The 24,080-nt window shown below is 40.7% G+C and overlaps 1 protein-coding gene and 1 pseudogene across 1 annotated transcript in view; one reads left to right on the top strand and one right to left on the bottom strand.

Moving 5' to 3' along the window:
- Positions 1-24,080, top strand: part of AKAP7 (A-kinase anchoring protein 7) — a 125,295-nt gene that overhangs the window by 83,018 nt on the left and 18,197 nt on the right.
- Positions 744-1,297, bottom strand: LOC137152236 (NADH dehydrogenase [ubiquinone] 1 beta subcomplex subunit 8, mitochondrial pseudogene; annotated as a pseudogene).

Here is a 24,080-nt window from a genome sequence, read left to right on the forward strand (position 1 = left end):
AGTTATGAGGCAGGGGCCAGTAATTTCCCATACACGATGTGATTTAGAGTTGTAAATTGTTTATGTTTATTCCATTACAGGCTTTTGTGATTCAGTAAGTTTAAAAAAAAAGACAAGGTTTTAAGGAGCTTCAGATGATAAATGACAGGCATCTTATTTCTCATTGTGAAAAATAGTACATGTAATGGACTGGTGTGCGTGTAAAAATAATTAACAATGGAAACCCATCTAGTAAAAGTAATATTGGCTTGGTGACTTTTGTTTTCACTTAGGCTTTCTTAATATATTTCAAATTCTTATTCAGAGAGAAATTATGATTTGTGCCTGAAAATTCAAGTAATGCTATATTTTAAGAGGCAATTGTCCCCAAGGTACCAAATGTATTATTTGGCTGTAAGTTATTATACTGTAAATAAATTAAACAGGAGCCACCTTTAGAAGCAAACATGGAAACCTTCATAGGTACCAGCTGTCACTGACTAAAAAAACAAATAAAAAAACCCCAGCAAAGTAAATTGCTTCATGGGAAGAAAGCTATTTTTCCTCTCTCCAAAACTCACACCACTGATTATATATATATATATATATATATATATATATATATATATATATTTTTTTTTCATAATATATTTCATTAAGAGTAAATGTCTAAGAGAACAAGAGTTAATACATCCTGCAGTGAACACTATGGAGGTCCCCCAGTGTAAATGTCCCAGGAGAAGAGCTGTATTTCCATGCATCTTTCAGATTTCATAGTTCTTTGCCTCTAGGGTCTCTTTGCTGGGATCGCCCCCGTACTTGTAAGGATACTGCTTTTGTCCCACCGGCATGTAGTATGGGTATTTTTCTCCAACCCACAACATAAACATCTTGAAGCCAATCATGATTTAGACGCCAATCATGAGTAAGATGCTATTCCATATGATGTGCCAGGATACCACAGTGTGCTCCGGACAAACATATCGAAGATCCCAGGGCATCAGCTTTCCCCAGTTTTGTCTCAGACTTTGGTAGTTCCACTGGTACCATGGGTTTCTCTCATGTTGAGATCGGTCAGGATGTTTGGGATAATCACCATACCCCATGCCATCATTTGGATATGGCTCGTAGTCTTCCACCCTCATGTTGTATTTCTTAGCAGCAGCTGCTCTTCCCTTTGGTGTCCTGGAGTCAGGTCCAGGCAACAAGTGCTTGGGTAAGTCTGAAGTTGCCCAGCCCCCAGCAGGGCTGCCCGGGCCCCTGCCGCACACAGCAGGGTCGCCTCCCGCAGCCAGCATACACTGCGCACCCCCACCATCAGCTCAGCACCAGAGCGCAGCAGCAGCCCTATTTTATTAGCCTGTAAAAGAGCAGCCCACATTGGCAGATACAGGCTAATAGATGGTGTCTATAGAGGTAGGAAATCAAAACCTTTCCATTCTCTCTCGCTCCCAACCATATTCTGAAGAATTTAATTTTTCATTTAGGAAAAATAGTTTCTAGACTTGGTTGTGACTGAAACCTTCTTACACAAACTGATGCAAGATGTCTTCCCATGTCTGCATACAGACTGAAACTTGGAACTCCGTGACTGTGTGTGTTTTAAGGCAATGAGGAGAGTGGAGAGCTGCTGTAGACAAAGAGGATAGGGCTGTCCCTCCTTCTGCCACTGACTGGTTAGCATAGAAGAGGTGGCAGTAACCATGGGAAAGCAGCAAGCATGCTACCCAGCTGGGCTGATGTCTGGAAGAGGGAAAGGATTTGTGAAAGCTGAGGATCTTTCCAATGACTTTAAGATTTAAGGACTGCTGTTTTAAAACATGGCCATTAATTTTGGATGCTTCAACTTTTGGGTGTCCAACTTGGAATTCCTTGAGCCACATTTTCAGAAGTACAGAGGACTCACAGGTCCAAATGAAGTCAATGGGAGCTGCAGATACTCATCACTTATGGAAATCAACTCACGTGTGTCTCTGGTTGGGCATCCCACAATTGAGGCACCTATAATCGTTGGCTCCTTTTGAAAATGTGACGAAATGCTTTTTAAAGAGAGTGATGGTTTGACCTGTCCGTGCCTAGGGTAGCCCACCTGAAAATGGCAAGGTCATGGCTGGCTGCAAAAGGAGAGCAGATACCCACCAGCTCTGGGAGAAATACTGAAGTCAGTGAGAGTGTTTTAATGTAGGAAAATGTAGTTAAAATAAAAGGTTACAGGATAAGTGCATAGTGTTAATTGCTTTGCTAACTTTATGTGGTTTTTCTTTTTATTCTTTGAAAATTTATTCTGATCTAGCATTCTTGGCAGTGCAGTAAACAAGTTAAATGTGTATACTGGAGGAGTTAAGTTTATTGATGCAAATTTTTCCAGTTCTTTTAAATTAAATTGTATGAATTGGTAAAAGCCATCAGTATAAACAGAAAAACATAGCTCCACTGCATAGCAATGAATGTTTGTTACACCACACCCAGGTTTAAACTCCACTGGTTATCTCTATGTCCCCACCAGATTTCATGTTTTAAGTGACAGCTCTGACACTCAAAGACACCAGCCAGGGGAACAATATAGAAAATTGCTGAGGTGTGCTCCAAAACTTTGGCTTTTAGTTTTCATCACTAAGCAGCCAAAATAACTCCTAAAATATAGTAATTGCCAAAACTCAGAAGCTCCTGGGGGAGCTCTCTATCCAAGTTATTTTCTATTTTTTATTTTATTTCTCCAAATTTGAAAATACATCTATAGATGCCCCTGCAGTGCTGAGCACCTATCCCATAAATAAAAAATAACAAACAGACAAAGCACTGCCCATAAGTACATCCATCTCAACCCACACCCTCCTCAGCAGCTTTAAAAAAGAGGGAAAAGATGGGATTTGTATCACGCTTGGAAGGTTAACAAAATCTGGTTTCTAGTGGACCAAGTGGTGGGGATGAGTTTCAAAATCAAGGAGCACTGAAAAAGGGATGGAGCTGGAGGAGGTTGGGGGGGGGGGAGGGGGAGGGAAGGATCAGACCCATTTTATGCAATGCTATATCTACTATGGGAAATTATGAGTATAATGTGCACAGAGAGCAGGAGATAAACTTGTTATACACCAGTTCAAAATCCCAAGGGAAGAATTCTAACACAGCATACCTCTTTGTAAGTGACACGATGAGGCAACAGAGATAAAACAGTAGCCCAAGGAATAGTATGGCTACTGGAAGTGGGGGTATCAGTGGCAGTGATAAGGGATTTTAGTTTACATTAAATTGTGACCCATTTCCCAAGTATTGCCCTGACCTTGGGAGTGGAAGGGTAGATGAGTGTCTATGGAAATAAGATGATAATAACCAGCACTACCATAACTTTGGCTTTAAAAAAAAAAAATCCAAACCTTGTCACTCTAGTTTGTTTCAGTGGAAACTTCAATTAGTTATTTTTTCTTTATTAAAGAGAGAATATTGCTTTATGGGCTCTGAACAACACGCAGCTGTGCCAGCTGACGATTTGTAGTGTTGATGTTATGTGGTTTATACAATAATTATGTACACTGGATAGATCCAGTTTGTGTGCCCTATTTATTATGTCACATTTTGTTTTCAATTTAGAAACATTGGTATCTTTTAGTGCAGGACAAGGGGATGGAAGTAGTAGCACAGAAAAGCCTCTAACTCCTTTCTCCTGAAAGCCATGTTGTCCCATTTCTTAAAAGATATATTTAATATAAACCAAAATGAAAACAGTGCAGAAGGAAAAACATGAACATCATCATCTAGGCAAAATGGGAGAAACGCCATAAAAAAACAAGTACTAGACTTAAACATTATCAGTTACAGACAGCAGGAGACTACTAAAATAAGCTTGACATGGATTCTCATTTTCTTCTTCCCTGTTTATCTACGTAATAAAAATCAACTTTCTTCGTCAAGTGACTCAGCATATTCCCACTTGCGAGTACTGTGGTGCCTTATGGTAAAGCCTCTTCTAGCAATGTCAGCTAGAGCAGTGGCTCTCAATCAGGGTACACATAGCCCTGGGGGCATGCAGGAATCTTCCAGGAGGTACATTAACTCACCTAGATATTTGTCTAGTTTTACAACAGGCTACATAAAAAGCACTAGTGAAGTCAGTACACACTAAAATTTCATACAGATAAAATGAGAATGGAAGCAACTTTTCATTAATAGTGTGCTGTGACATTTTTATGTCTGATTTTGTAAGCAAGTACTATTTAAGTGAGGGGAAACTTAGGGAGTATGCAAGACAAATCAGACTCCTGAAAGGGGTACGGTCGTCTGGAAAGGTTGAGAACCACTGAGCTAGAGCACTCTGAACTTAGTTAGTTAGTTAGTGATTAGTGGTTTTTTTCACGGTTCTGGGTTATAGAGGAACTGAAGAAACAAAAGGTAACAGGGTTTCAAATGTGCTTCCTGCTCAGCTGTCTTCCTGGCATCCAACAACCTCATGCAGTGCCTCAAGTGCCTGGGAGAAAGACATTTGCTTTTTGAGAATTGGATCTGTAGAACCCTTACTCTCTGAGCCTCCAGGGATAGGGAGACTTGCTTGCAGCTCTTCCTGCTCAAGAAGCCCTTGAGGCTAGGCCTTGTAGATCCAGTCAGATCTCGGATCTCAGGGCTAAGAGGCCAATCTCTGCTCCAGTGGCTATCAATGCCAAGTGACTGAAGGGTTCCAGGAAGCCATAACCCCTGTCAGGGTCAGACTTAGTTCCTGGAGCTCCCTCAGTAAAGCTCCTAAGGCTACAGATATCTGAACCAAGGGCTATGTGGTCGGATCCATTCTGGAAGAAAGGCAAGAGACAATTTGGCCACCCTCATTGGTGCTGTACCTCGTGGTTCCCACTTACTAGAACCCAAGGGATCCCCTGCAATTGTAGAAACAGGGTTGGTTCTGACTTCTACTTCTGGATCCAGGAAGATCCTGTTTCCCCTTAGCCATTACAATAGCCATGAGGGCCTGTCATGAATCCTGAAACAGTTGGTGAACGAGGCTCTGGTGAAGACCAGGCAGCAGCGGAGTCTTTGTCACCCACAACAGATGAACCCTTCAGGTCAATGGCAATGGTGGCTGTATAGCTGAAGACGAAGTACCAATAGTTAGGAAAACAGCTTCACAGTCACTGCACTTCCATACCCCTTGCCCCAAGGTGAAGAAGTATTTAGGGACATATGATCCAATATAGCATGTGCCATAGGGAATTGTCGCAATGGACCTTTGCTGTCTAGGCGAACTAATGATGATGATGATGATCCAGGAATAATAAGTTGATTGGGATGCCAGAATCTGGGGTATCAGCGTCTTCGGTTCTATCTATCACATTATTGAAGAAAAAGAGACACAGAGACAAAATGGTCACTGTTAGCAGTGCCAGTTCCTGTGCAGAACCGTCGGATACGTCTGATTCTGACAAGACTGCCATGGTTCCAAAGTGGAGATCCATTCCAACCCTGGCTTCAATAGCAAAAGGACATGGATTTGGGGAGAAGGCCAGATCTGAGGTTGTCCATGTCCTCAGATCAGTAGTCAGTTTCTGGGCCAGTTCTGGCTGTTCTTAGTGCTGGAAAATTCTGTCACAGTAACAGCCCAGGTTCAACTGCCGGGTCTACTTGATTTGTCGGTTCCGAGTGGGGGAAAATTTCCAAAAGAAGGCATGTATCCCCAGTACCAAGATTTTCTTCCTTGTCCCGTTAGGAAGAAGAGGCCAAATGTTGCCATCTGAATACTCTATCCTTCCTCCTAGGACCCCTACAGGGTCCTAAGACCTGGATCTCTGTACTTCTATTCGGATCTGCTACTGTCCCTGGTATGCTTTATCTCTAATCCAGACCTGGATCCTTATCAGGAAGGAGAGAGAGAGCAAGAATGCTTGCTTCATACTACCCTGTGGTCTGTCTCCTGCAGGCACATTCCCGAACCCTGGTTGCTGGGGAGACTGGCTGGGAACTGTGGTCTTTATTGGGGCCCACGCCAGGAATTTTTCAGTTACCTTCCAAGTGGATGGAGAGATAATGTTTCATCTGTTAAAAATGTGATAGTCCAGAGGTCCATGGATTTGGCTCCTCTGGACTGTCAACTCTACAGACAGTGATGTTTGATATACTATCTGAGGAAGAAAACAAAGAGGTAGCTCCTTTTTTTGAACAGGAACATTCAGGGCACGATGCAGTTCCACAATTTGGTAGATAGTATGGTGTGTCCAATCTAAATTTTTCTGCCATGCCTGTGGAAGAGACTTCTCACCCAGTGTTAGATATCTCTGGTGCTACTGAAAGGAGTAGAATATCCCTATCAATTTTGGATGGCTTGCTGGAACTTGCTAAATCTGGGTGGACCCCCACTGCTCCTTGTCAACCTGTTTCTAAGAAAGCTGACAAATAGTATCAGATACCATCTGAGGGAGTCTCTTACTTCCATACCCACCCTGCCCCTAATTCGCCGGTGATGGCTGCAGCCAGGAACAGGGCTAGATCATGTCTATTGCAATCCACTCCAGTGGATAAAGAAGGGAAAAGGATTGATTCACTGGGGAGAAGGGTGCTTCTCTTCATTGTCGCTTGGTATTATGGTTCGAATTATCAGACAGTCATGGCCCATTTATGGGAAAAAATAATATTTTTACAGAACTTTTTGGATGACAGAAGACTGGCAAATGCCATATTAATGAAGGGACAGAGTGTGGCCAAACATTCACTCAGTGTGTCTTCTGATGCTTTGGCCTCTGCTGCCACAGCAATTGCATCTGCTGTGACCATCAGGGGGCATGCATGGGTCCACTCCTCCTCCACGATAATGAACACTAGACTTAAACTGGAGGATCTTCCTTTTGAAGGGAAGGTCTTTTCAATGAAAAGACAGATGAATTACTAGGAAAACTGAAGGACACACAGTAGATGGCTCACTCTCTGGATTTGATTCCCTCTACTAGAAGGAGTCCTCCAGGCCCTTCTTTCTGATACCAGAGACAGCCCCTTCTCAGCCTTCTTATCATCTTATTTTCCAGCAGTTCCAGCAGCCTGCGCCTTCTAGACTCACTACAAGAAGAGGCCTTTCAAATCTAGGCAAAAATCTAGACAAGTTGCTTCCTCATAAGTGTCTTCATCACAGAACAACAAGTCTCAGTTTTGACTAGAGGACTGGGAATCAAGATCCAGCCAGTCAGGAGCAATCTACACTTTCTTTAGAGACAGACTAGCCCACTATATCAATAAATGGAGACAAATTATATCAGATGAATGGATTCTAGAGATTGTAGAAAAGGGCTATGCCATACAATTCAGCATATTCCCTCCCCCTTCCTCCCCTCTTCAGGAACCTCTCTCATGCGACTATTCTTCTTGCAGAAATGGAAAAATTGCTTCTGTTAGGAGCAGTCATGGAGGTTCCCAAATTCTTGAGGGATCAGAGCTTTTATTCCCAATACTTTCTGATGCGGAAAAAAGATTGGGAGAGCGGTTCATCTGATATTGGACTTAAAGAACTTGAACAAGTACATTCAGAGGCTTCTGTTTTGAATGTTGTCCCTGGCCTCCATATTCTTGTCATTGTTTTGTGACTCTTGATCTAAAGGACGCTATTTTCATATTTCAGTTAATCACATGCATTACAAGTACCTTTGATTTGTGGTGGGTGGGCATTTCCAATAACAGTTGCTCCATTTGACCTCTCCATGGTATCCAGAGTACTCCGTGGTAGTAGGAATACTACCTGAGGAATAAGGGTATTTTTGTTTACTCTTTGAAAAACTGGTTATTGAAGGCTGCTGTGCAAGAGGACCTGTTAAGAAATTTTGCCTACATAGCCAATATCTTTTTGATCTTGGGTTTCTTCTCAACAATGAAAGCCAATTATCTGTTCTACTCAGAGGATCCCTTTTATAGGTTCCATACTGGACTCTGTGGTATAGAAAGCTCTTCTCCCAGATGACAGGCATCTCAAAAGAAGACAGTGTATATTAAATATCTGACAGTGTCCTACTCAAATAATGGAATCTTTTTTGGGTCTCATGGGATTTATGGCAGCCATTATTTTTGTGACTCTGTTTGCACATTTGAGAAGGAAACTTAAGCATCACTGCATGTCTCAGGTCAACAGACCAAGTTGAGCCAGCTTTTAGAGACATGTTGATTACCATGCCTCAGAACATTATAGTCTCTCTAGAATGGTGGTCAGTCAGAGTAAATGTCCTCAAGGGTTTATGGTTCAATCCTCTGGGTCCATCCCAGACGGTAATGTCAAATGCATCCAATAAAGTTGTGGGGGCGGGGGGAAATGTGCATCTAAAACATTTGAGATTTCAAGGGCACTGGTCATTTTAGGAGAAGACCTGCAAATAAAGTTATGTTCAGACTGACGGTGGCAAAATCGCCACCGCCAGATCGATCTTTCTTGATTGAATGAGCGGTCAGTGAGACCTGCTCAGTCGATCAGGAAGCCGACTGAGTAAGTCCACCCCCTCAACTAGCGTAGCGCTGAGCTGATGGGAATGCTGTTCCCGTCAGCTCAGCACAGTGAGAACAGTGTGCAGAAGGGAAGCAGAGCAGTCGACGTCAGTTACGCAAACTACTCTACGTAGCCCGTCGACTGCCGCTGAATCGCGCGGTAAGTGTGAACCAGCCCTAAATGTATTAAAGTTAAGAGCTATTCTTCTAGCTCTCAGGTCATTCTTCCCACTTCTGCAGGGAAGGGTTGTGCATGTGGTGACAGACAATACTTCTGTGATGTATTATATCAACAGGCAGGGTTGTGCTCACTCTGCTCTCCTGTGTGCAGAAGCTATAAGTCTATAGGATTGGTGTATTCTGCATGACATTTATCCTGTGGCCCTGAATCTGGCCAGGGGAAAGCAACGTAGTTGCCGATTGGCTCAGCAGAGACAGTTCTCAGATTCATGAATGGTGGGGTCAAACAGACATGGGCCTGTTTGTAATGAGATTCAACAAAAAGTGTCATCTATTCTGTGGGCAAGGACAATCAATCTCTGTCAGCTGCCTTCTTCCTGCACCAGGGGACAGAGTTGATGTACATCTTTTCCCCCATTCCGTTGATCCAGAAGGTAGTAAGAAATATGTCAGGACACAAGAAGGATGATTCTCATTGCTCCGACTTTGCCCCAGCAACAGTGGTTTACAGTCTCCTTCAACTGTCCATAGCAGACCCTATGCATCTTCCCCTGTCTCCAGATCGCTTATCTGAGCAGGAGGGCAAGATCTTTCATGCAGACTCACCATCTCATCACTTGACAGCATGGGCAATCGGACTTTGACTCTGTCTGTGCTTGAGAAGTCATATTCTTTGTATGTACTGGATATGCTAAATATATGCTAATATACTAGAAAATAGGCTACTAGTGGACCGGATTCCAGACTTTGAATGGAAGGTTTTGAAGGGAAAATCTGTTCACCCTATATCTGCTTGTATTCCTTGTGTTCTGGAATTCTTATGTGCAGGGTTATCTAACTCATCATTAAAAGTTCACTTGGCAGCAATCTCCATGTCTTATACTCCAGTTGATGACCGCTCATTGTTCAATTAAGGATTTATGAAAGGTTTATCAAATGTGTTTTCCCATCAGAGATCCTATCCTTTCCTGAAATCTGTTTGGTATTGGCTATGCTGGTAAACTCACCTTTCTGAATTCTTGGCTGAGTGTTCTATCATTTATCTCTCAAAACAGCTTTATTGTTGCCATTACCTCAGCTAGGAGAGTGAGTGAATTGAATGCCTTCTGACCAATTCACCTTGCACTTCTTTTCATAAGGACGAGGTGGTCCTCAGACCTGATATCAGATTTTTACCTAAGGTAGTGTCTGGTTTCCATGTTTATCGGAACGCTAATTTGCCAGAGTTTTTTCCCCTAAAACTCCAGTGTGGAAAATTGCTACTACATAGTTTGAGTGTTAGAATGGCCCTCTCCTATTACCCGGAAAGAATTAAAAGTTTTTGTACATCTCCTAGATTGTTTGTATCTTATGCCAAGAACCGCATGGAGTATATGTTACAGAGGGATAAATGTGGTAGGTAGTCTGTATACAGCAAAAACAATGAGAGTCCTGTAGCACTTTAAAGACTGACAAATTTAATTTCTGCGGGCATAAGCTTTCGTGGGCTGTAACCCACTTCGTCAGATGTTCCTTTGTTCCATTGTTGTTCCTTACCCTTAGATGTATATATATACCTCCTATCTGATTTCTGTTCCTTACATCTGACAAAGTGGGTTACAGCCCACAAAAGCTTATGCCTGCAAAAATTAAATTTGTTAGTCTTTAAAGTGCTACAGGACTCTTGGTTTTTGTTTTTTTTTATGGAGTATATGGTGGATTAAACAAAATATTGCTGAATACTACACATTGGCAAAACTTTCTGTGCATGCTATTCAATCACATTCCACTGGAGCTGTGGCTGCTTCCTTATGTACCTGAGGCAGATACCAGTGGATTAAATTTTCAAGGCTGCAACCTGGACTTCGGTGCACACCTTCTTAAGCACTATCTTCTGGACTGGGTTTCTAGGGAGGATGCTGGGTTTGGCAAGGTGGTGCTTCAGTCTGTATTCAGTTAGTACTCTGTTCCCACCTTCCGGTTAGTGTGATAAGCAATTCTGAAATCTGTCTCATAAGTGGAAATATGCAAAGCCATGTGAAGAAATTAAGGATACTTACATGTAACCGGGGTTCTTGGAGATGGCTCTGCATAATCACACTTCCCACTTGCCTCCCTCTCTCTGTCAGAGTCCTTGTTGTTTTGTGTGTCTGACTTTATGGTGGAAGGAACAGAGGTGGTGAGAGGGCGCCACCCCTTTATAGCGTTTCCCTCAATGCATCCTGACACTGGGGGGCAAGGGCTCCAGCTCCAGTTGATGTTACTAGAAGAGGTTTTACTGTAAGACACCACAAGGCGGCGCAGTACCCATACATGTGAATATGCAGAGTCTTCTTGAAGAACTCTGGTTACAGGTAAGTAACCTTCATTTTCCTCACTATATAAAGCAAATGGGAAGGGGTGGGGAAGAACTATTAGTGTTGTCCTGAATTACATCTTGTGTATTTCAAATATGGCCTTTAATTAATTTGTTATTCAGCATAAAATATTCAGTTTTTTAAAAGATATTTTAGTTACTGTGGGGGGAAAACATCTAAAATCTCTCGTTTGCAGTTCTTTGATTATTTTCTTATTTAGAGCTTTTTCCTTCCTGGCCACCCCCCTCCTTAGCATTTTGTTTTTTCACAGCAACACCCACTAGCTGAACACTTCTTAACTGCCTTATGTAGCAAGCAACACCAATATTAATTATTTATTAGTGATGCTGTTAACAATAACATTACAATCAAAATATCCAGACCAACCACCCATTGAAGCCAATGGAGGTCTTTCCATTGAATTCAGGGTGTGGTGAATAGGGTTCAGAAACGAACAAAAGCAGCAGGCAGACTTTCCAGTTTGTGCTAAGTATTGCTGGTGAGGTACAGCGTAGTGAATGGAACACTTAGAAAAAGAAACCTATATTGGATAAAGGCAAGATTATTTCTCTAGAAGGCAGCTTTGTAATATAAATATCTGTGGTGAGGGTTTACTGTACATATGTAATTTAGTGTGGCAAAAATAAGGTTCTCTTTTTAAAAGGGTATAGTTAAAATACTATAATACATTTGTATTGCAGAGTTAAGTGTCAGCTGAATGGTATTTTTTCCTTACAGTGAACCTTTATATGAATTTGCTTAATCAAGACACTGAAGAATAAGAAAATCAAACATTTTAATTTGTACAGTTTTGTACTGCAACTTTTCACCAAAAGAATTTGGTTTTGTAATATTTCCAAGAATACTCATTTCAAGGTATTTCTGAATAATTGTGTGATGATAGAGTGAAAGAAATCAGTCATTAATTCTTGCAGGCTTAAGCACAGGTGCATTGTTTTAGTGCTCTAGACCAAATGTAAAACAACAAAAACAAAACAAAACAAAAGCACTCCCACCCCAGCCTGTTCTATCTCAAACAGTAGGAAAAAGTGAGTTTTTCAGGGTCATCGGAGGAATTGCAATTGCAAAGATTTCCCACATTTTTTCGTTTAAAAAAGGTTAAGAGTTCTTGGCGACATCTTAAATTAGTAGGTATTCCCAACATACCCACCCACCATTTGATGCTAACCTTTGTTATGAGCTTAGAGACCTGGTTAGGTTATAGATCCTGGGGGCTGAAATTCTTTTACTTCACATGAAAAACAGATTTTCTTCCTCTGCCCCACCCTCTTATGTAACTACCAACACAAGTATCCTCAAGAAGAGCTTATGTGAGCTCTCTTTGGATCAGCTGGATAGTATTCTGGAGCAGCAGAGGCTTCTTTCTACTTAGAAACTCAGTCCTTTTAATGATCTCCTAGCCTCTTTCAGCTCATGAAAAGAGAAAGACTTCAAGACTCAAAACTGAGATTTCTGGTTGATGGAGCCTAGTACTACTACTTTTGTACTGAACTGACCCCTAACTTTTGTTCCTAGTGTTCTTACACAGAAGGTGACAGATCAGTGCCAACCAGTATTTACCTCTTCCCCAAATTCTGCCACTCCAATTACAGGAAACTGATCATGTGATACACCCATTTGTCCTCATTAATTATCCCTATTTTTAGAAAACTCTCCCCAAGATCCTTGCTAATATGCCTTGGGGATCATTCCTATTAATCATTCTTTCCTAATCACATTTTGGCTGCCATTTTAGCTTTATGTGGCAAGAATTACTGTAGTTATGCATCTAATATTATATAAATATACTGTAACTTGTGAAAGCCTTGCTTATTTGCTATGACTTCTGTCAAAAATGCCCTTTGCATATTTTCACCAAATTTCAAGAACCATCAAAGCAAAATAAATGAAAGCCTTGATCCAATTAATTAATTAATTACTTAACTTTAGACACTGAGTAGCCCCATTTTAGTTAATGGGTCTACTCTCATGCTTAAAATTAAACACATGCTTAAGTGCTTTGCTGGATCAGGGCCAAAAACATCAGAAGATATTAACAGAGGGATGCATCTGGCTTCCTAAAGAATTAAGACAGGGGGCCCAATTTTGTGTTCAGTTATATGCTTACATAGATGCATCCCATCAATTGTATCCATGTAACTGAGTGTAATTTGGCCCATTGTTTTTCAGTAGGAGGCTGCAGAGCACACCTGAAAAATGTATTTCCATTGTCTGTGTTATTTCAACACTACTGGTTTCTTAGTCAGTTTTCTTGCTAAGGAATATTTGTTTTCCCTTATGCATAAAATATTGGAGGTGCTCTCTTTTGGCCCTGAACAGGGTGAATGGGACTGGTACACTTAGAATTAGTATTGCTCCTGTTTTGATGACTGCTTTCACTTTTGCCCTGTAATTGTGTATTCAGTATTCATGTTTAATTCACCCATGCTGTAGAATATGGATCATGTACTTACTTAATTAAGCTGACAGCAGCTGCTTAAATAAGACATTTTAACCCCAAAACTGAGCTGAATCTCTATTAAAACAACTTAATATTGGCTATGTTTATTTTAAAACCTCATGGATCTCTCTCCTTTCTTGTGTTGGTAGTACTGCAAGAAAAAAATTCATATAGGAACAGGTGCTTATTAACTTATTAGCAGAGTAATAAACATGCAAAATGATAAAAATAAAACTGAAAAGTTGACATACTTTTTGGTCTTGGGATTGTATTAAACTCAAAGATGATTCAGTTTTCATCCAGAACAGTGCATACCATATATAATATTTTCTTTAAACACATTATATTTGTTCTGCACAAATAAGCCAACTCTCTCTATAGAGTACAAAATATTCATGTGAATCCCTGGTTTGGGCTACATAGCTTTGCTTCAGATTTTTCCATTTATTAGGCTTTAGTTTTATGGTATTTATGTGTTTCTTAAAACAGGGAAAACAAACTTAATTCCATGAATCAAATAGTAGCCTGGGTATGGATCTCTAAAAATATCTGTACCGAGAATTTCTTCCAGGGATCAAATTGCTGGTTATCTAGAAAACACTTCTTTCTTGTTACACTCACAGAATGCCATATGGCAATAGCTGAGTTCTCTTCTGAAACCAGATCATTTAAAACATCAGTTAATTCTTATCAATGACTTAACTGGTGTGGTAAGAAAAACAACTGTACACTAAATTCATCCCACATGTTACTGCATTCCTTACTGAGGCATATGTCCCACTGATCTCATGCTCTCTCTTATGTGCAGTTGGAGCTGAATACCCCTTATTTGGTAGGAGTTATACCTTAAGCAGTGTGCAAAATCAGATCCTACACTGGGAAGAGTTTGCCTTCAGGCATCAGAGTAGAACCTTGTTTCCTTTTTGCTAAAGAAAATGTTACCATTCAGAAGCAGACTGACTGCAGTTAAAGCTGTACTAAAGATTAGATAGCCCCCATCCCTTTCCCATCACACTTCAGAGATCTTTAAGAATTGATAGCATTGTTATGTGTTTCAATAATTAAGGTCATTCTAATTTTAATTCCACAATATTTATGAATGCTGGGATATTTCAAAAGACAGAAGCAAGAGGGCTGTGGTTAAAAGGGTGTTTTCTCATCAGAAAAATAAATGGTCAAATAGACAAACCAAAGAATAATAAATCACCTACATAGTCTCCACTAACTTTTTGTAAATATTAGAGTGCATTAAAGTTTAAAATGGACTTACTGTTCTAAAATCTATGTACCATTTAATGTATTATACGTATTCAAAAAGTAAGTTAAACCTTGCTTTTTGGTTAAAGCAGAGAGCCCTGTCACATTGAAGCCAGGGGCAAATTCCCACCGAATTGTGTGCAGTGAATAATATCAGATGCTGCCTCTTTCTAGAGACTCTTATTCTGTCCTCAAAGGTGGAGAACTATGATCCAATAGGTCTTTTTCCATCTCTAACTTCTATGATCCTCATCTCTCTTTCAGGGGGAGAAAACACGCTGTCAGTTAATTGCTAAATTGGCTATATTTTCTACCTCTTCTCAGCAGAATATTTAGGGAGTGAAGGCAAAGGAGAGGATGCAGCTGTGTCTGATGAATTTTGTTTTGTGTTTGCAGTAGCCACAATACCTGTATTTTAAATAGCGACAATTCCTTTTTCACTTCTCTGAAGCCATATGCAAGAAAAACATGAAATGTGTGCAGGATTTGTGTTTAGGATAAGGCACATGCTAGTTATAAGAACATAGGGCAAAGTAACTTCTCTTCCCCACCCTTCACTGTCAGTTCTAATTACATGAGGCACCACTAGGATAAGGAGGTGGAGCCTTTTCGTTCACCGTAGCTTCCAGCTCCCTTCCTATTTCTCTCGCTCTCTCTCCCCTTACCCTGTCTCTCTTGGAGCAGAATAAGCAGTTTCCTTACAGACTGTAGCCTGATCGACAGTTTCTGTTTGGTGTGCACATACAGAGGACGAAGAAGAAAATAAAGCAGTAGGTGCCATGGGCCAGCTCTGCTGCTTTCCTTTCTCGAGAGAGGAGGAAAAAATCAGTAAGTGTGACTGTTTGGTGCTGTACTGTATGCTTGTGACTGTTGTGCGCTGCTATTTTAGATTGAGTGTATAGCCAGAGAAAGCAGACCGAATTCTCTTGATTTTAAATAAAGGAACCGCTTGCAGAGGCTGGGTAGGGGTAGGTGGAGGCTAAACTGATAAATATGTATTTACACTAAACTGATCAGATTCTTTTGGTAACAAGTAAACAAAAACCCTGGGATCTGATTTTCTATCTCATCGTTCTGGCAGCTCATTTCTATTAGCAGATCCACTCAAGGTGATTATCATAAACTGTGCTTTATAACAAAATTTTAAAAACTCACCAGATGTACAGTCAGAGATGGGGAACATTTTGATATTGAAAGCTAACGCATTTAAGGTAACCCTCATTAGGAATATGTACCAAGAAAGATTTTGTTGATAAAGTGGTTGAAAGATGATAAGGAATCACCAGGTTTTTTGTCCTGTATGGTGTCATTCAGATATGGAATTTTAAGATGTCCAAGTGATGGAACAGTTGTACTGCATCTCTGCAAGCAGAATCCTCAGTGTGTTTAGAATGACAGTCAGGCATATTTCCATTTCTTTTTGTAGCCTAGCAAATAGAAGTAGAATCAAAGAAATAATTGTATTTGATTTTCTCATCCTCTTATGCCCTGAGTCAAATTAGCTAATTTGTCTGGAACGCTGGGGTTTTTAAATTTGTGATGAATGTGATGTTTTCCTTCAGCTTGGTTACACAATGAAATATTTACATTAGATTTGCTACTCAGTGAAACATTTCCAACCTTTCTGTCAGAAAATCCAGCCAGATTTCTGTCACTTTGTTTCTGAATTCAGTTTTAGTGAGATCCATATAATTCATGAAGTCTGGGCCAGGGAATCCAATGTTCTGCATCTGGTTTATATTTCCTGCTCCTTGTTCCTCAGGAAGCTGTTCAGGCACAGATAAAAATTAAAGCCTCCATCAGTTAGAAAACAGAACTCTACACCAATAATGCAGTAGACCCAGCCATCATTCAAACTGACCACTTGAGAATGTGAGGTGGCTACTTTGAAATATTTTGTATTTTTAAAGAAGGGAAAGGAGGATACTGTACATTTTGTGTAAAAAATAAAATGGCAAGGGAGCCTTTAAATCTGTTTCAAAACTTTTTCTGTATCTTCTACATGATTCCTTCATCTAAAAAAGCTTTAAGCTAACAAGTTTCAACATCCAGTACCTAGCTTACCTCTAACTTACAAAATAGGTGGAGCCAGGCAACAAGTAGAAGTTCTTAACTAAGACTGAAAAAAAGCAATGGGTTCCTCCTAGCTTCCCCCACCCCCACCCCACCCACACTTTCTCCCTCATGCTCCTCCACTTCACTCCCTTCCCATCCCTCTTCTGGTTTTTCCCTCCAGCACCATATAGTGCTGTGAATAATAATGGAAACAATATTTAGCAAAATACAGCCTTGCAGTCTAACGCCTCTACAAGGTGACAACTCAGTTGGAGATGTGCTTGGAGAAGGAGAGTGTAGGATGGCTTGAAGAGAAGAGCGAGGGCACTTGGCATGTGGTAATTGAGAGGCACAAAGTAGCAAAGGGCAACACAACAGTGAGGGCTTGTCAAAATGGCAAATTAGCACATGGCTCCCTGCTAACTTGCCGTACAGACCAGTGATTCTCAACCAAGGGTACATGTACCCCTGGGGGTAACTCAGAGGTCTTTCAGGGGTACATCAACTCATCTAGATCAGTATTTTTCAACCTCGGGGTTGCAGCCCCGAGTGGGGTCACAGGATGTATTTAGGGGGCGTTGCAAGTGCAGAGCCAGCATTAGGAGATGGCAAGCAGGGCAACTGCCTGGGGCCCCATGAAACTAAGTTACGTGCTTCAGCCCCACTGCCAGGGGCTCAGGCTTCAGATACGGCTCACAAGTAAAAAAACAGGCTCAAGTATCACTCTGAAATGTAAGTACAATACTTGTATTCCAATCAATTTATTTTATAATTATATGGCGAAAATGAGAAAGTAAACAATTTCTCAGTACTAGTCTGCTGTGACACTTGTATTTTTATGTCTGATTTTGTAAGCAAGTAGTTTTTAAGTGAGGTGAAAGTTGGGGTACACAATACAAATCAAACTCCTGACAGGGTGTAGGAAGGTTGAGAACCACTGGTATAGACAAACCCTGGGAGTGGAAGGAGGAGATAAGGGGAGCAGTTAGAGAGGATGAGGAGAAGAGTAAGGAATGAGAACATAGTTTTGGATGAGATGAGAAGCAGCAATGCAGATAGGGGCAGAGTTTTGCAGATCTTGTGAGCTCAAGATGAGGGACTCAAACATTTTAGAAGGAGAAGGGAAGTCAGTACAAAGATTTGTTGAAGATGGAAGATTTGATTGGAGCTGGAGGAGAGGACCTTATCTATAAGGTGATCTTAGGCCACCACTCTCTTTGTCAAAGAGAGAGAGAGAAAAAAGAAAGGATCTTTTCGTTCTTCCTGCTGACTGCCGGCACTGATTCACTTGTCCCATTATTTCATTGAGTCTGCTCTACTGCACAGCTCTTCCTCCTGCTGATTAACTAGAAGTGCTCCATATGGCAGCGCATTCAGCATAGCCATGCCACAATCAAACAGGACCTTTAAAGTTCATCAGGGAAGTGGCATGAGGAAAATGGCTTTCATATCCATTTTCAGGCTTCTAATGGTCCATCCTGGTAGTGGCCTTTTCAAAGAATTGTGTAGGGGAAATTAAACTGGGCTTTGTATTGCCAGTAAACTACACTGAACCAGGGCCCAAGCATAATTTTTTCAAGCCCAGTACTAACTTGTAACAGGCCCCCTCCCACACACATACCCATGGGGGTTGCAGCCTGGGCCGGGCCCACCAGGGCCTCTGGGCCCCGGTAAAGTGTACCCTCCCCCCCCCCCATGTGCAAGCCCTGCCCTGAACAGCAAACAACACTGAGGTGGAAATCATACCTGTGCGATGGTTCTATATAGAAACACAGGACACTTCTGATAGAGACAGGGATTTCTGGTAAATACTTAGTTAAAACTCCACATCAAACTGACAGTGAAAAAACAAACTGAATTACCTCTTGGTTGCAAGATTCCTTCAGTTGAAGTTCCTTAACTTGAGCACTGTGAATAAATGTGCCTCACTAATAGGAGGAGTGTAGGTAACTCACTGAGGTATTTTTTACTCTAGAGATTTTTGTTTCAATCTAATTTGGGCCAGTTCTGAAATGACTTTGTCATCAACCAAGTGCCATACCCACATGATAAAGCCACTGCAAAAGTTAGCACTCCTGGAAATTGGTGCACAGGAGAGTCTGTGGACTGAAACAGCAGTGGGGTGTTGGCAGGTCAAAGCTAAGACACATTACTAAGGATTTGTGGGGAAGTTTGCACAGCCACCTGCTTGCTTGTTCTTTCCAGCCGTAGCTCTTGCTTGCATGAGTGTTAATGTTTCTCTCTCCACACCCTCTGCAAAAAAGGTGTAATCCCCAGGATTGTTACACATTGGGCCAAATTCTATACACAGTTATATCCAATCATATTGTAGTGAGTGCTGTGGTGCTGCTATAACAAAGCTTAATTTGGCTCACTGTGGGGGTTCTGGGTGAAAAAGTTTCCTTGCCACACTTAAGGGCAAGGAAATCTTAATCTTCTCCCCAGAACCTACTCTGAGCAACTGATCTCAGTGCTCAGGAATTCTGCAGAGAGAAGCAGGGAAAAAATTGTCTGCTTCTCCTCTCTTCACCACAGGCCATAGAACAGAGCCACTGATCAAAGGCTATTATAGCTTCAGGCTGCAGTAAACTCTAGAGCTGTAGTGACTCATCTCTGCAGGGGAAGGACCAGAGAGGCTATGTAGTGGCAGATTATTCTGGCCCATGCCCCATCTCCAGCTTCATGCAGGGAGCCCCTGTGAAGCTGGGTTCTGTACAGGGGTACACAAACTTTATGTGGCCTCTCAAAATCCTGCTCTCATTTGTATAGCAGACCCACACTGATTCTATTACCAGAGAGCCCTCCAGAGAGGAGGGAGCAGTGTTTCTCCCTTACAAGATATATGTCGTCAGACCATATTGGAACACTGTTCTAGGCTTGTGCTGGCGATGCCTAGAGCTCTGATGAGGTTGAAAGAAAAGTTGTTTTGATGAGTGGGAATAACTATTTTACAGATTAAATAACTTGTGAGTTATGATTTTTTCTTCAAATAAATGTAATGGGATGGAAAGTGCTGGAAAATTTAAAAAGAAAAACAGTGAGTCAAATTCTACCCTCGATTGCATCGGTTACATCCCACTGAAATACTTTTAAAGAGAGACTTCTGAAAGGGGTAGTGTATATCCCAAAGGGGTACTGTATATCCCAGTAAAGCAGACACTAAGCACCTTACTACAGATGCATTTAACATATATTTTCTGAACAGAAATGATACTTTAGCTTTATAAAGGAGTACAGTAACCAAACTATTGGACACTATTTTCTTAATTTGATAAGGAAGGCTTTCACAATGAGGCTTCTATTAGCATTAATGGGTTTGCTTTCATAACAGCCCACATCTCAAGTTAAGAGGCTTCCTGTATGATCTTTTTCATAGACGCTGGACAATTGTCTTGATTTGCTCTAGTCGTTGAATGTGGTTTCCTATTTCCTTGTCCCATTATCTGTTCCAGCATTAGAATCAATCACTGTGGACACAGGGGCCAAAAGTATCCTGGGGGTAAACCAGCACAGTTCATTGTATCTAATGGAGTTATGTCCATTTATGCTAGGGATGAATTTGGCCTAGAGTATACATTTGTGTGTATGTTAATTATATATAGAATATATGCTAAAAAGATGCTCAGATTTTTTAATGTATTTATTTATATTTTAGCCAAAGCATCTCAGGGCTTGAACTGCTTACACTTATCTAAATGGTCTCCCTCAGGGGTTTATTGTCTGGATGGAGGGAGCTGATAGCCCTCTTATCGCCCCCTGAATTCCATTTTAATATGGCACATATCTAGTTGTATGAAATGTGCTGCATTTATAAAAATAAATCTCACAAGCTCCAGGTCCTCTTTTACAGTTCATTCTGCTCTATAGGTATCTGTTGGCCCAGCTGCTACCTGACTCCAGCTGTGAAACCAAGGGTGGGCGTCTGTTGGGCAAGCATAGAATTGTGTAAGAAGACTCTAAATGCTGAATATATAAAAAGAATTACTGGGTTAGACAACTGCTGATTTGAAACACTGCAGGTCAAATCAAAGAAGAATATGAAAATTGCTTGAATGCTGAAAGAGGGATAATTTACAATCCCAGAGAGCGGCAGTGAACAGCAATTTGAGATACTGTAAGCATGTTTTGATTTAACTGGTCGAAGCACTTAATATGTTGCTCACTAGCTTTTTTTTAAAAAAAAAAATTATTTTGAGGAAGTTAGTGCTCTTTGAATTTGATAAATGCAAATACTTGCAAAAGTAAGGGCATGAACCCAGTGACTGCGGGCGGGTGTTATGTAGACAAGAGCCATACAAGCTTTCAGATACAGCCACGCCAATTATTCTCAATCCTGACCAATGGCACTTCTGCTCTTTCAGGCCTGGGCAAAAATTGCCCAACAGTACCAAGTTATGCACTGATTTTGGGGAGTGAATAAATATCCACTGGAGATGAGACTCAGAATCATTCCTTTTTCATTTGGGCCATGAGCCAGTTTCGAATCCAGGATCAAATCCCAAAAGTTGCATGTAAAACAGGTGTAAATTAAGATGTTAAAATGACAATAAACCCTTCCCCTGACACATTTGGCAGCTTCTTACTTTTCTGGCCTCTTTCCACAGTCGGGGACAATGTGAGGCTGAATTCATAGATGCTTGTAAAGTGCTCTGAGATCACTGAAAGGAAAGGACTAGAGAAATGAAAATGTTTTCTTCAGGGCCAAAACAAAATCCTCTTCCATGAATTTTCAGCAGCAGATCCAAGGTCCTTATTTTTAAGTCCACAGCTCTACCTCTGCCTGCATCTAATTTCCCAAATTTGCTCCTACATCCATTCTCAGGACTAACCGTAGACTGTCAAAAGTGACCCTGGGATAATGGGTCTGGATGATAGTGAGGATGGTTGTTGTTGACAGTAAAAGAGATTCATGGGGGGAGGAGAGTGGAGACGTTTTGAGAGGGAAGATGAGCTTAGTTGGTGCCAAGTTAAGCTTAAGTTGATGGTGGGGCATCAAGAAGGAGAAGTTGAAGAGACAGGGTGGGATGTGAGATGGGCTACATGGAGACAAATCTTAAGTGGATGCATAGATTTAAGAGTCATAAGTGTAGTGAAGGTATTTGAAGCCATGAAAACAGATGAGCTCTCATAGAGAAGAGGTGAACAGAAGGTGTCCCAGGATAAGACCCTGTGAGACAAGCAATGTTGCAAAGTCTCCCAATTTTATTTTGAGTCTTGCAATATTTGGTTTGTCATTTGAAGCCCAACTTCTGGATGGAGGCAATTATGTGAGAATCTCCACTTCAACTGAAAAAAAGTAAGTTTCTACCACTCATGATTGTGGAGAGAAGCTCAAAAATATTACCCAAGTTATGTCTTAAATATTCAACTACCAGAAGGCAAATAAAAAGAACCCAAGGTATATTATGTATTGCCTGACTCATGATTTTATAATATTTGGGGATGGTGATACTGCAGTGGGAAAGAGGAAAAATAGGAGTAACTGTGAAAAAGAGATGCTGAAGGAATGGCCAAAGACGCAGAACCACCACTAGGAGAGACTAAAGCCACAGTTGGATAAAATATGCAGAAGAAGTGTCGTGTTCTACAATATTGAAAACAAATGATTGATCGTGCTGCAAAGATGGAGCAGAGACCCTGACATTTGACTAGCGCTAGGATGAAATTGCTGGTGACTGATTTTTTTATTTATTGTTTTAAAATGTAGAGAAGAGAAGTTAGAGTTGTCCATATATTTTGGACAGTGTGTAACATTGAAATACTGTTTGCTCTTTTAACTAGATTTTGTATTCGTAACAAAATGTTGTGAATAAGGACTTTTGAATCAAGTTACTGGTTTTGGTTTAGACAATTCTGTAACACTTTTACAAACTGGTACATGATGCTGTTGCATGAATATCTGTTTTAAATGCAAATAGGGTAGCAGTGCAAAATAAAATCACTATGCAACAGTTTACTCTATGTTCCAGCAGATTCATAGGATAGCAAATATTAGGCACCTCTCCACATCACTGGCAAGATGTTTTAGCTGTAAAACTAATTACAATCTATGGAAATACTGGAGGTGAGTTGAGTTATATCTGATTGCTTTACTGTCAGGTTAATTTTATTGATGGTAAAAAACCAGCAGTGTTTATATTATATATTTATTTATGGGCACTGCTGACTGTTTATTTGTAAAAGGAAAAACAAAGGAAGACAGGAAGTTCTTTGGTGTATAATCAAAAAAGCAATTTTTTGTTTGACTCCCTTGTGATTGATTTAAAGAGAGCTGCTGTAGAGCAGTGAAAATTATCGTCTCACTAGCAAGTTAAAACTGTATATACCATTTGCTTTTGTGGATGGGGTTTGTATTGTACATCTAACAAAACCTCCTTTCTCTAGATTCACAATTATAGCTATCCTTGTTAGAACACTCTTTACAACAATCTAATAATAATTTACACTGCTATATAGCACCTTCCCCAGGAGAATCACAAAGTTTAACGATTATTCAATCTCAAATATTAATAAAGATGCTGAGCAGCCTCACCACCTGATGAGCCACATTCACACATGGTTTACAGTGCTCTGCACCAGCTAAAACCCTGCTGAGGACTTCTAAGGTGGGGTGAGAAAGTTTATGATGGCAAGTGGCCACAGCCTTCTATGCACTGGGGAGAGGTGTCAGTACCAACTTATGAGTGGGCAACACTGGCCTGGACGGCTGAATCTGCATCCCCTCAGCAGTCTCTGCTCCCCTGTGGGAGCATTAAGGGAGGGCAGCAATGGAAACATTGTGCCCTCCTTTGGGGAAAATCCCCTTGCAATGAAAAGGTTCTTCGCAGAGCTGAAATAGGTAATTTTTGTTTTTCTGCACCAGCTCAAGTGTAGGGTCACGGTCTCTGTTCTAGGCACAACATACTTATTTAGGGGATTGAAATGGCTATTAATTATTCCTGTTACCACTCTATTTCTTTTGTAGCCAAATGATCAATACAGTTATTCTTATTGCTGCCGCATAAATAAAGTGATACAATTTTCATTGTTGGCTGTATTCTAAGATACTAAAACATTTATCATGCTTAAATATCATGAGAATTATCCTAGTATCTGTAAGTGTGCACATGTTCTTCTGACCATAGAACAGTTTATACTCTGAATAGCAAAATAAAGAACAGTCAAAACCAAATGTGGGTTGATCTTCCTCAGTTTGTGTCCACTCTGAGAATGATGGGAGCCATGCAGTAAAAGTGAAACAATCGGTGTGCATTCATGCCTTACTTCTGCTGGGAAAGGCACTATGTAATTTGAATATAGGTTTCTGTACTGAAGTAAGAATAAATCCATGTAAAATTTTGACAGAGCAGATTCTTCAGTATTCTAGACATGTTGTT

Source organism: Emydura macquarii, unplaced genomic scaffold, assembly GCF_026122565.2.
Source record: "Emydura macquarii macquarii isolate MOO-44397 ecotype Brisbane River unplaced genomic scaffold, CSIRO-AGI_Emac_v2 contig_1146, whole genome shotgun sequence".
NCBI lineage: Eukaryota > Metazoa > Chordata > Testudines > Chelidae > Emydura > Emydura macquarii.